Below are 12,016 nucleotides of genomic sequence, written 5' to 3' on the forward strand. Positions count from 1 at the left end.
CTGGTGGCCTTTCCTTGCCTCTGGCCTGGAAGATGGATTCTATAGATGGGAGGTTGGCCTTTGTGATTGTCCGGGCCGAGCTCACCACTCTCTGTAACCGTCTCCGATCTTGAATGGTACAGTTGCCATACCAGGTAGTGATACATCCTGACAGAATGCTCTCGATGGCGCACATATAAAAATTGGCAATGTTATTTGCCGTCATGCCAAATTTCCTCAGCTGCCTGAGGAAGAAGAGACGTTGTTGGGCCTTTGTAACCAGTGCGTCCACATGAAGAGTCCAAGAAAGCTTATTGTGAATGACTACTCCCAGGAGCTTGACACTCTCCACTTGTTCCACGACTGTGCTGTTAATGTGTAGGGGGGGGCATGAGTAACATCCCACCGAAAGTCAATAATGAGTTCCTTGGTTTTGCTGGCATTGACAGCTAGGTTGTTCTCAGTGCACCATTTTTCCAGGTCTTCAAACTCCCATCTGTAGTCTGTTTTGTCATCATCTGAAACTTGACTGACTATGTGGTTTCATCAGCGAACTTGTAAATGGCATTTGTCTGGTATTTGGCAATGCAGTCATGGGCATACAGTGAGTACGATAGGGGGTTGAGTACGCACCCCTGGGGGGCTCCAGTGTGAGCAAGGATGAAATATTGTCCACAGTCTTCACTGATTATGGCCTGTGGGTCAGGAAACTGACTGAAAACTGGTGGAAGTAGGGTGGTGTTCCCAAGTGAGTGAGTGGACAGCACATAGGGCCTGCACAGTTAATAAAGTCAAGCTTAGGGTGGATGAGAGCAAGTAAGGGAAGATGTTACAGGCAATGGTGAGAGTGGTAGAGCATGAGCCTTGGTGAGAGGGGGGGTACAGTATCCGAGACAGAGTGAGGATATTGAACTGGAGAGTGATAGTGGCATCATGCTGGAGAGAGACAGTTGACCATCTTCCTCGAGAATGCTGAGAATGTTTTAACCATAACGTCAATCTCAGACCTGGTCTGGTGTCTTGGCCTCCACTGCTGGTCCTGAGGGGAAGAGGAAGTCGTACCCATGCAGCAGGACCTCCATGATCATTCCCACAAAGCGGAATGTCCATTCCCCCCCCACCATCTGCCATGTCACCAACAAATATCAGGAGCTGCGATGATTGCTCCAGACCAATGAGCTTTTAAAGATGGCATAAGTGTAAGGGATGCTGGGTAATTCAGAGATAGGCGGTAAGTGGAAATAGCTCTGAGAGAATCAAATGGCAAGATGAGACCACAATTTTACTTCTGCACGCCATAGGAGTGGGGTAGGCAGTTAATGAGGTAGGTTTGGTAAGATACAGTGAGAAAACACTCTCAGCCTTACTGTGGGAATCCCTCAAAACTATCGACACAACTGCGGCACGGTGGCTCAGTGGTTAGCACTGCTGCCTCACAGCACCAGGTGCCAGGTTCAATTTGTGCGACTGTCTGTGTGGAGTTTGCACATTCTCCCTGTGTCTCCATGGGTTTTCCCCGATTTCCTCCCACAGGCCAGGTGAATTGGCCATGGTAAATTGCCCATAGTGTTAAGTGCATTAGTTAGAGGGAGATGGGTCTGGGTGGGTTACTCTTTGGAGAGTCGGTGTGGACTAGTTGGGCCGAAGGGCCTGTTCCCACACTGTAGGGAATCAAAAAAAAAACCCATTGCCTTACATGCACCCATAACTTTGCAAAGTAACTTGAACATTTTACAAAGAAACCATTTACGTTTCCTGACTATTAGCTCAAAGAATAGGTGAGTGGTCAGAGTGCAAGGAAGGCAAATGTTCATTGATGAAATTAAAGAAAGGATATACCTTTGTGGCACAAAAATACATTAAAATCACAATGAAGCAGATCACTGTTGAGTGAAGCTTTGAGTTGGTCGAGGAGGCCTGCAGGTAACTCAATTTTCCTACAGGCGTGCTCTGCGTTAAAAAAAGAGAAATGGAAACACAAGTGATGCAGCAAATATGTGAAAAATGTCTTCAATATCCCTTTTTTTTTTACACATTATAATGGCTTGACCTTGTACAGAAAAAGGCATTGAAAAAATGTTGAGAGTTAGCTCTGGAAAAACTCAGTGATCTTTTCTCATTAGCGTGCTGCCTTGAGATGAGTCTGGCTTGTCATCAGGTGTGGGCAAACTAGTTTTCTCTGTTATTGTGCTTTGGTGAAATATCTCAGGAATCTCTATGACCTTTGGGGATTCAGTGATCGGGACACTTGGGTGAGTGAGTGGCTACTTATCAGACTCTTCAAGGGTAATCACCTTCTTTCTCTTCCACGGATAACATTTTGTACACTTTTCATTCACTTTTCAAAACTTCAAGAATTTCCTTCATACTGTGTATATGAGAAGCAAAATTAGCTTCTTGGACTTCCTTACCAAAAGAAAAGGTGGCTTATTAGTTAACCATACCATTGAAACAATTTCTTCATTGTCTCTCTTTCTCTCGCTCCCCATTCTCTCATCACCCTTTTCCTCTCCTCTTCCGACTTTGGTCATTCACAGCTCCTCATCTCCCTAATAATCTCTCTATGCACTGTCATTATCACCTCTTTATTGCTACCTTTGCTTCTGGAGCCATGACTCACCTTCTTTCAGTCTAGTATAAATACCTCCTTATTTCTCCCCTTTTTTAGCTTTGTCAAAGAGTCAGTTAGACTCGAAATGTCAGCTGTTTTCTCGCCTTAGTGATGCTGCCAGACCTGCTGAGATTTTCCAGCATTTTCTCTTTTGGCCATTGAAACAATGTTTGCTTCACTTTCCACCATGATACAATTCATCATCAAACACAAAAGAATGATGGGGAAAAGATAGTAAATGCAAGGGCTTCATTAGAGAGGCCTTTTGCTTTGGTGGTTAGCACTGCTGCCTCACAGACCAAGGGACCCAGGTTCAATTCCAGTCTCAGGTGACCGTGTGGAGTTTGCATGTTCTCCCTGTGTCTGCGTGAGTTTCTTCTGGGTCCTCCAGTTTTCTCCCACAGGCCAAAGCTGTGCAGCTTCAGTAGACAAAGTCAAGGTGAAGACTTCACCTGATGAAGGAGCAGTGCTCAAAAAAGCTTGTGATTTCAACTAAACCTGTTGGACTATAATCTGGTGCCGTGTGACTTCAGACTTTGTTCAACCCAGTCCAACATTGGCACCTCCACACCAGATGGGTTAGCCATGGGATATGTAGGGTGGGGGAGGTGGGTCTGGATTGGATGCTCTTTGGAGGGTTGGAGTGGACCTGATGGGCCAGGTGACCTGCTTCCACACTGTCAGGATTCTATCATCTGCATTTAAAACATCTCGGCGCATCTTCATTCAGGATGTGTTTGAGGTCTTTTTGACTAGCCTTGCCCGCGATTTTGCAATCTAGTATGAGCTAACCCCAATCCAAATGGTTGGCACATTCACATGACAAGCATGCCCAAGTTCAGCTAAGCCAGAATTCCCAGTTGGTGCTTTAACTTGCATTGTTCCTATTATAGTTCCTTTCCTGCTGGTTGGGATGGTTGACAACTTCACCACAACTGCATCTTCCCAATATCCATCTTTGGCTCAATCATGCTTTCAATGTATAAACAACGCCCCTCAGTGTTGTACCGTCCACACTTCTATTTATTGTTCGTGCTCAGATTACACTTGAATTGAAATATGAAGTTTTGTCCACAGGGTAAGCGGGAGGTAAACACAGAGAATGCTGGAGAAACTCAGCACAGTCTGACAGAAACAGAGCTAACTTTTTGAGTCTAGCATGATTCGTCTTCAGAACTGAAGCATTCTGAACGTGAAACATTAACTCTAGTTTAGCCCTCCACAGAGACTACCAGACTTTCTCCAGCATCCTCCATTTTTATTTCATATTTCCACCATCCACAGTATTTGCTTTTATTTGAGTGTAATGAGGAGGTGGGGGGGGGCACAGAGGTGTGGGTAGAGGTGAGTGGCAACTATATGAAAGGTGCAAACATCAGTATAAAGAGTGATGAACAGCCAAGGCAATGTGAATGTCCTGTACGCTTGACCATCTGTGAGGCTCTGGAAGCTTTCAAGTGGAAGTTGGAATGCATTGGGAAGATAGTGGCTGTACGTATAAAATATTTCAGGCTTTTCAGACACTGCGCTCATTGTTGACAGGCTCATAATGGAGGTCCTCGAGAACGCTCTTCAATAGCATTTCAGAATCTGCAAAGTGAAAATAGATGGTAGAGGAAACAATGGTGACTTTTACTTCACCTTTTGAAGGTCAGCATCTATCCCATTATCAATTTCTTCACAAAAATCTCTAAAGCTTAATAAAAAGATTTGCAGACACTGGAGTGGGTTATTCTCAATCCAAGAATGTAATGATTTTGTCTGTATTTAGGTTGAAATAAATGTATACATGGCATTATAAAGGATTTTTAAAAATGAATTCCTTGGTGGATTTATTAGTGATTGTAATGTATTTATGCTACCAAGTTTTGGTCCTCAACATAAGTGCAAACATCTTTGCTATTCGATTTGATCAAATCCTTTTAAAACCTTGGTAAGTTTCATAGCTCTGTCACTCTTTGGGTCAAGGATTACTCCTGAATTCCTGGTTGGAATTTGAAAGTTTAGAAGAACATTAGTTCAAAGAGAAGCTGAAGAAGAGTGCCTATTTATTCTTCTCGGATTCTGTCTCACTATCTCTTGCTCACTCACTTTCTCACTCTACCTGACAGTCTACTCACAAACCTTGAAGGATGCTCGCACACCTCCCAAAGCTGACAGTGTCACTGATTCTCACTTTCTCTCTCACTTCTTAAATAATATACTTTACCCCTGCAATCCTTTACAATAATCTCTCCTCTCTCTCTCTCTTTCTTTCTCTCTCTCGCTGTATCCAGCCCCTTCCAGTATTGAGTACTGGAGTTAGGAGGTCACATTGCGGCTGTACAGGGCATTGGTTAGGCCACTGTTGGAATAGTGTGTGCAATTCTGGTCTCCTTCCTATTGGGAAGATGTTGTGAAACTTGAAAGGTTTAGAAAAGATTTATAAGGATGTAGCCAGGGTTGGAGGATTTGAGCTACAGGGAGAGGCTGAACAAGCTGGGGCTGTTTTCCCTGGAGTGTCAGAGGCTGAGGGGTGACCTTATAGAGGTTTATAAAATCATGAGGGGCATGGATAGGACAAATAGACAAAGTCTATTCCCTGGGGTGGGGGAGTCCAGAACTAGAGGGTATAGGTTTAGGGTGAGAGGGGAAAGATATAAAAGAGACCTAAGTGGCAACTTTTTCATACAGAGGGTGGTACACGTATGGAATGAGCTGTCAGAGGAAGTGGTGGAGGCTGGTACAATTGCAACATTTAAAAGGCATCTGGATGGGTGTATGAATAGGAAGGGTTTGGAGGGATATGGGCCAGGAGCTGGTAGATAGGACTAGATTAAGTTGGGATTTCTGGTCAGCATGGACAAGTTGGACCGAAGGGACTGTTTCCATGCTGTACATCCCTATGACTATTAATCTTCAATCCATCACATGGTATCAGAAATGTTCTATTGAGTGAAGCCTGAAATCCACGTGAATGCTGTGCAATTTCCTTTTTGTTTCCATCCTTCACTTTGCGTTGCCCTTCAAAGTTGCTCCAAGCAAAGCTATGATCCTCCTTTTCTATTGTCACTGACATTTGCTGCCCACTGCTACTTACCCTTGAAAAGTTGATGGTGAGGTATCTTCTTGAAACACTGCAGTCAATATGGGAAGGGTTTCCCAGTGTTGTTGGGCAAGCAGTTCCCTGACATTCACCCAAGATACTTGAAGGAACAGTCGATAAATGTTAACATCAGATCGCTATGTGTTTTGGAATGGAACCTGGAGGATATGGGGCTCCCATATATATAACATTTGTGCTCTGTCACTTCCTGTATGGGGAATACTGTTGAAGAAGCTTTGGCAAGTTGCTGCAGTGTGTCTTGTAGATGCAGTAATAGGGCACTGCAGGATAGTAGAGATGCTGAATGGTTAAGATGATAGATATATCCATGAAGAGGGTTGCTTGATCCTTGATGGCATTGAGCTCCTTAAGTGTTGTTGCAACAGGCAAGTGGAAAATATTTTATCACACCTGACTTCAGCAATATTAGGCTTTGGGAAGTCAGGACAAGGAGCTACAGAATTCCCAGTCTCTAATATTCAGGGCATATACATAGCTGGTCCAACTGAGATTTTGGCCACTGTTAATAATCAGGTTATTGATCAGAAACTCAAAAGCATTGTAAGCTCTGAGGAGGACAAAGTAGAAACTTCAAAAGTACATAAACAAAATGGTGGGATGAGCAGACAGGTGGCAGGTGAAGTCTAATGCAGAGGAAGGTAGGAGACGGGCAGTAATGATGGAGAGTTGATTTTGTACTGGAGGCCTGTGACCAACAGTGTTCCACAGGGATCAGTTCTGGGTCCTCTTTTGTTTGTCATTTATATAAATGATTTGGATGAGAATAGGGAAGGCATGGTTAGTACATTTGTGGATGACAGCTAAGTTGGTGGCAATGTTGGCAGTGAAGAAGGTCTTCTAAGATTACAAAGGGATCTTGATCAAATGGATCAATGGGCTGCTGGAGTTCAATCTGGTTATTGCATTTTAGTACAACAAACAAGGGTAGGGCTTATACAATTCATAGTAAGGCCTTGGGTAGTATTCAGTGTCAAGAGTGTGGTGCTGGAAAAGCACAGCAGGTCAGGCAGCATCCGAGGAGCAGGAGGATCAACTTTTCAGGCAAAAGCCTTTCATCCTGATTCCTGATGAAGGGCTTTTGACCAAAATGTCAATTTTCCTGCTCCTCGGATGCTGCCTGACCTGCTGTGCTTTTCCAGCACCACACTCTTGACTCTAATCTCCAGCATCTGCAGTCCTCACTTTCACCTTGGGTAGTGTTGTAGAACAGAGGGATATAAGGGTGCAGATACATAATTCTTTGAAGTTTGTCTCACATATAGCCAGGGTGGGTAAAAAGGTGTTTAGCACACTGGCCTTCATTTCTCAGTTCTTTGAGTATAAGCGTTGGGAAGTCATGTTTAGGTTATACCGGATATTGGTGAGGCCTCTTCTGGAATACCGTGTCCAGATGTGCTCACCCAGTTATAGGAAGGATATATCAAGCGGGACAGGGTTCAGAAGAGATTTACCGGGATATTGCCGGGTATGGAAAGTTTGAATTACAAAGAAAGACTGGGACTTTTTTTCACTGGAGTGTGGGAGGTTAAAGAAGTTTATAAAATAATGAGAGGGATAAATTGAGTTAATGGTAGTTGTCTTTCCTCTAGGATGGGGGATTTCAAGTCTAGGGAGCACATTTTTAAGCTGAGAGGAGAGAGATTTTTAAAAAGACATGCGAGGCAGATTTTTTACACAGAGCGTGGTTTGCATGTGGAAAACTTCATGTGAGGTGGTGGATGTAGGCACAATTACAATGTGTAAAAGACATTTGGATAGATACATGATTAGGAAAAGTTTGGAGGGACATGGGCCAGGACTAGGCAGCTGGGACTAGTTTAGTTTGGGAGCATATTTGGAATGGACTGGTTGGACCAAAGGGTCTGTTTCTGTGCTGTATGACTCCGTGAGTCAATGTCTCTATGAAATGGGAGAAAGTGAGGACTGCAGATGCTGGAGATCAGAGCTGAAAAATGTGTTGCTGGAAAAGCGCAGCAGGTCAGGCAGCGTCCAAGGAGCAGGAGAATCGACGTTTCAGTCATGAGCCCGAAGCAGGGCTTATGTCCGAAACGTCGATGCTGCTGCTCCTTGGACGCTGCCTGATCTGCTGCGCTTTTCCAGCAACACATTTTTCGCCTCTATGAAATGCAAAGTCATTCATTTTCGCAGGAAGTGCATGGAGAAAAGATACAAAATAAAATGCAAAATAAAAATTAATTTTGATCTAAAAGATAAAATTCTAAGGGGGCTGTAAGAGCAGAGGGACATGACTGTGCATGGGCATGTCATTAAAAGTGACAGGACAGGTTAACTGTGTGGCCAGTAAAGCTTACAGTATCCTAAGCTTTGGCAAGACTTCCTGATGCATAAACTACAAAAACAGTGAGGTTATATTGAACTTTTCTAATGCTTTTATTTGGCCTCATGTAGTTCTGCGCACCACACTTTAAGAAGGATATGAATGTATTGGAGTGGGCGCAGAAAGGATTCACAAGAGTAGGACCGTGGGAGTGCAGTTATATTGAAATACTGAAGAAACTGGGACTGTTCTCTCTGCAAAAGCGAAGATTGAGAAGAGATCTGATAGAGGCATTCAAAATGTTGAGGAGTCTGGACAGAGTCGAAAGGGAAATTAACATTCCTGCTTGTGATGGGATTGACAGCAAGACAGCACAGATTTAAGGCAATCTATGATATTGTTCTCTCCAATAATCATAGTCCTCTACTTTTACTGGCTTGTGAATCTCCAATTCAGTTGCTCCTTCCTTTGGAGTTATATTTTCAGATCCCTTAGCCCTAGGTTTTGGAATTCTTTCCCTGAATTGCTTCACCTCTATACCACTCTCTCCTCCTGGAAAATACTCCTTAAGGATTACCTCTTGTATGCCAGCTAAGTCACCTGTTCATGTCTCTTTTTGTGGCATTGTGTCAAATTTTATATTCAGTGAACCAGTGAAGTGCTTTCAGAGGTCTGATTTGTCGAAGATGTTAGTTAAATGCCAATTATTGCTATTGTTGTTGTAAGTTGGGGAAGGATTTACAGGCAATATCATTAGCCTCAGCACTCCTTGGCTTGCAAAGAGGAAGTTTGGCCAGCATTTTCCTCCCTATTTGCCAACCTGTGATTTCTAATAGAAATGCTGGATGTGTCATCGTGAGGTGAGAACAGAAGGGAAAAAGTAATGGGTGAAATGTTCCAGCAAAGCGGATTCAAGTGCTTTGGGAGAAACTATGGCTAAACTTCAAAATCAATCCAGTTCAGAAAGAGTTCTTCAATTTGAACATTAAATCTTCCTGTCCCCACCCCCAACAGTGGCTGTTTTAGGGAATGAGTCCAGGAGTCAATTTAAAGCATGGGGTGGGTAACCTGACACATTCCTGACTCGAGGTAAAAACAATGACTGAAGATGCTGGAAACCAGATCCTGGATTAGTGGTGCTGGAAGAGCACAGCAGTTCAGGCAGCATCCAAGTAGCTTCGAAATCGACGGTTCGGGTAAAAGCCCTTCATTAGGAATAAAGGCAGTGAGCCTGAAGCGTGGAGAGATAAGCTAGAGGAGGGTGGGGGTAGGGAGAAAGTAGCATAGAGTCACGACATGGTTGAAGAGCTTCAGGGCAGAGGAAATGACCTGGGAGTTGCAGTGGGAGAGGTACTCCTTGGATGCTGCCTGAACTGCTGTGCTCTTCCAGCACCACTAATCCAGAATCTGTTTTCCAGCATCTGCAGTCATTGTTTTTACCTCGTTGATTTTAACCCTACTGCGAATCCTCTTGCAAGGATGCCTGCCTTGAAGAAGTTTTCCTCCTCTCTCTACAAGAATCTCAGGAAGTCCCTCTCCCACTGCAACTCCCAGGTCATTTCCTCTGCCCTGAAGCTCTTCAACCATGTCATGACTCTATGCTACTTTCTCCCCACCCCCACCCTCCTCTAGCTTATCTCTCCACGCTTCAGGCTTACTGCCTTTATTCCTGATGAAGGGCTTTTGCCCGAACCGTCGATTTCGAAGCTACTTGGATGCTGCCTGAACTGCTATGCTCTTCCAGCACCACTAATCCACATTCCTGACTCGGAGCAGTGTGATCAGAGATGGAATCAATGCAGGAGAGGTCATCTATCACTGGCAGCTCACTAATTATTCCACTCATGAGGCTGGAATCACCCCGAAGTTGGACAAACTTCCCACAAAGCTCACTAAGTATCAAAGCTGGCTCGTCAATGACATGCCAGGAGGGCAATCAATGTTCCCTTACCTTCACCCCATGATGGAATCATAAGGATGAACACGAAAGTTGTTAAAGTGTAGAGCTGAAAAGAGCACAGTAGGTCAAGCAGCTTCAGAGAAGCAGGAGAGTCGACATTTCAGGTTGGGACCATTCATCAGGGCATGGGCCTGACATCTGTATCTTCAATTTTAAAAAAATTACAATTTCAGCAATTCTTGTGCATGCTTAATACAACTAGGAGAAAGTGAGGACTGCAGATGCTGGAGATCAGAGCTTTAAAATGTGTTGCTGGAAAAGCGCAGCAGGTCAGGCAGCATCAAAGGAACAGGAGAATCGACATTTCGGGCATTAGCCCTTCTTTAGGAATCCTGAAGAAGGGCTTATGCCGGAAATGTCGATTCTCATGCTCCTTTGATGCTGCCTGACCTGCTGTACTTTTTCAGCAACACATTTTTTAAGCTCACGCTTAATACAATCACAGCAAAGAGAAACAGAACATAGCATGGTGTTGCCTTGTGTGTCTGATGATTGTTGATCTTAAAGCACACTACCTTCAACATGGTGGCACTGTGGCATCATGGTTTTTGAGCATTTCACTGTAAATGTGACACGTCTCAAGCTCTCAATGCAGTAGAAGAAAAGAGCTGGTGTAAGAGTTAAACAGCTATTGAGACTCACCGTGGGTTCTGTAGCAAAACGAGGATTGCAAACACCATACCGTTGTTTGGGATGTCACCTAGCTCTTCTCAACATGCATTTGTAAGATCATCGAAATCTGGGGAAGATTAATTAGTAAGTGTCTAATGGCTGTGAAGTTTAAGCAGGAGCAGAAAATAAACAGCAGCCTGCAGGTTGTCTCACTTTAAGTAGAACACCACAAACAGGCAAACTCATTACACTGAAGCTGAATGCTACCGACTATGCAGGGAAGAATAATTTATCCAGTGACGCTTCTACCAGCTAGAAGAGGCCTGTAAGAAGTCTCTGTTTTCATTGTTTCCTTTCCCATTAACAGTCTGCAGTCATCCTTCCCATTAAATTTACTGGCCTGTGGTTGGACCTCAAAGGGGAACCAGAGAGAAAACAGACAGAGCTCAGCAGGACCACTGTTGTGGTAAAGCCATAATCTCTGACTGGCTATGTTAGTGAGCCCTGAAGGTCATAGAAATCAAGGTAATCTAAGTTAGCTGTGAAAACATTGGATAGATGTAAAAGTTCCAGATAACTTAAAAATCCATTTAAAATATTTTTTAAGTACCACAAAAAATCTCCAACACATAATCAGAAAGCGATAATGGGATCTCTGACTTGAACCTATATGCTGCTCCAAGAACACATCAGATTGTGTTCTTTGGGGCTTGCTGTTTCTGATCCAGATGAATGAACCATTAAACCTAAAATCTCTCTCAGCAATGAAAGCTTTCACTGAGTGAACCCCTCAGGTCTTCCCGATTACCATCTTGTGCATTCAGAAATGTGATGGTGGACACTGAAAGATCAATTAGGATTGAAGCTCAGCTTTAGTGAATAGCACCTGGGATTTATGTCTTGAATGACAATTGACACAGACCATTGGTCAATTTCTGAGCAGATGCAGAGACAAAGGACATGATGGTGACTCCATGGCAGCAGAGTTAATCATAGAGTCAGAGAGAGATATACAGCATGGAAACAGACCACCTGGTCCAATTCATCCATGCCAACCAGATATCCTAAATTAATCTAGTCCCATTTGCCAGTACGTGGTCCATATCCCTCTATATCCTTCCTATTCATATACCCATCCAGATGCCTTTTAAACATTGTAATTGTACCAGACTCCACCACTTCCTCTGGCAGTTCATTCCATACACGCTCTGCATGAAAAAGTGAGATCCTTTATAAATCTTTCCCCTCTCACCCTAAACCTAGGCACTCCAGTTCTGGACTCCCCCACCCCACCTTGTCTATTTACCCTATCCATGCTCCTCATGATTTTATGAATCTTTATAAAGTCACCCTTCAGCCTCTGATGCTCCAGGGAAAACAGCCCCAGCCTATTCAGCTCAAACTCTCCAACCCTGGCAACATCCTTGTAAATCTTTTCTGAACCATTTCAAGTTTCACAACATCCTTCCT

Source organism: Chiloscyllium punctatum, chromosome 44 (assembly GCF_047496795.1).
Source record: "Chiloscyllium punctatum isolate Juve2018m chromosome 44, sChiPun1.3, whole genome shotgun sequence".
NCBI lineage: Eukaryota > Metazoa > Chordata > Chondrichthyes > Orectolobiformes > Hemiscylliidae > Chiloscyllium > Chiloscyllium punctatum.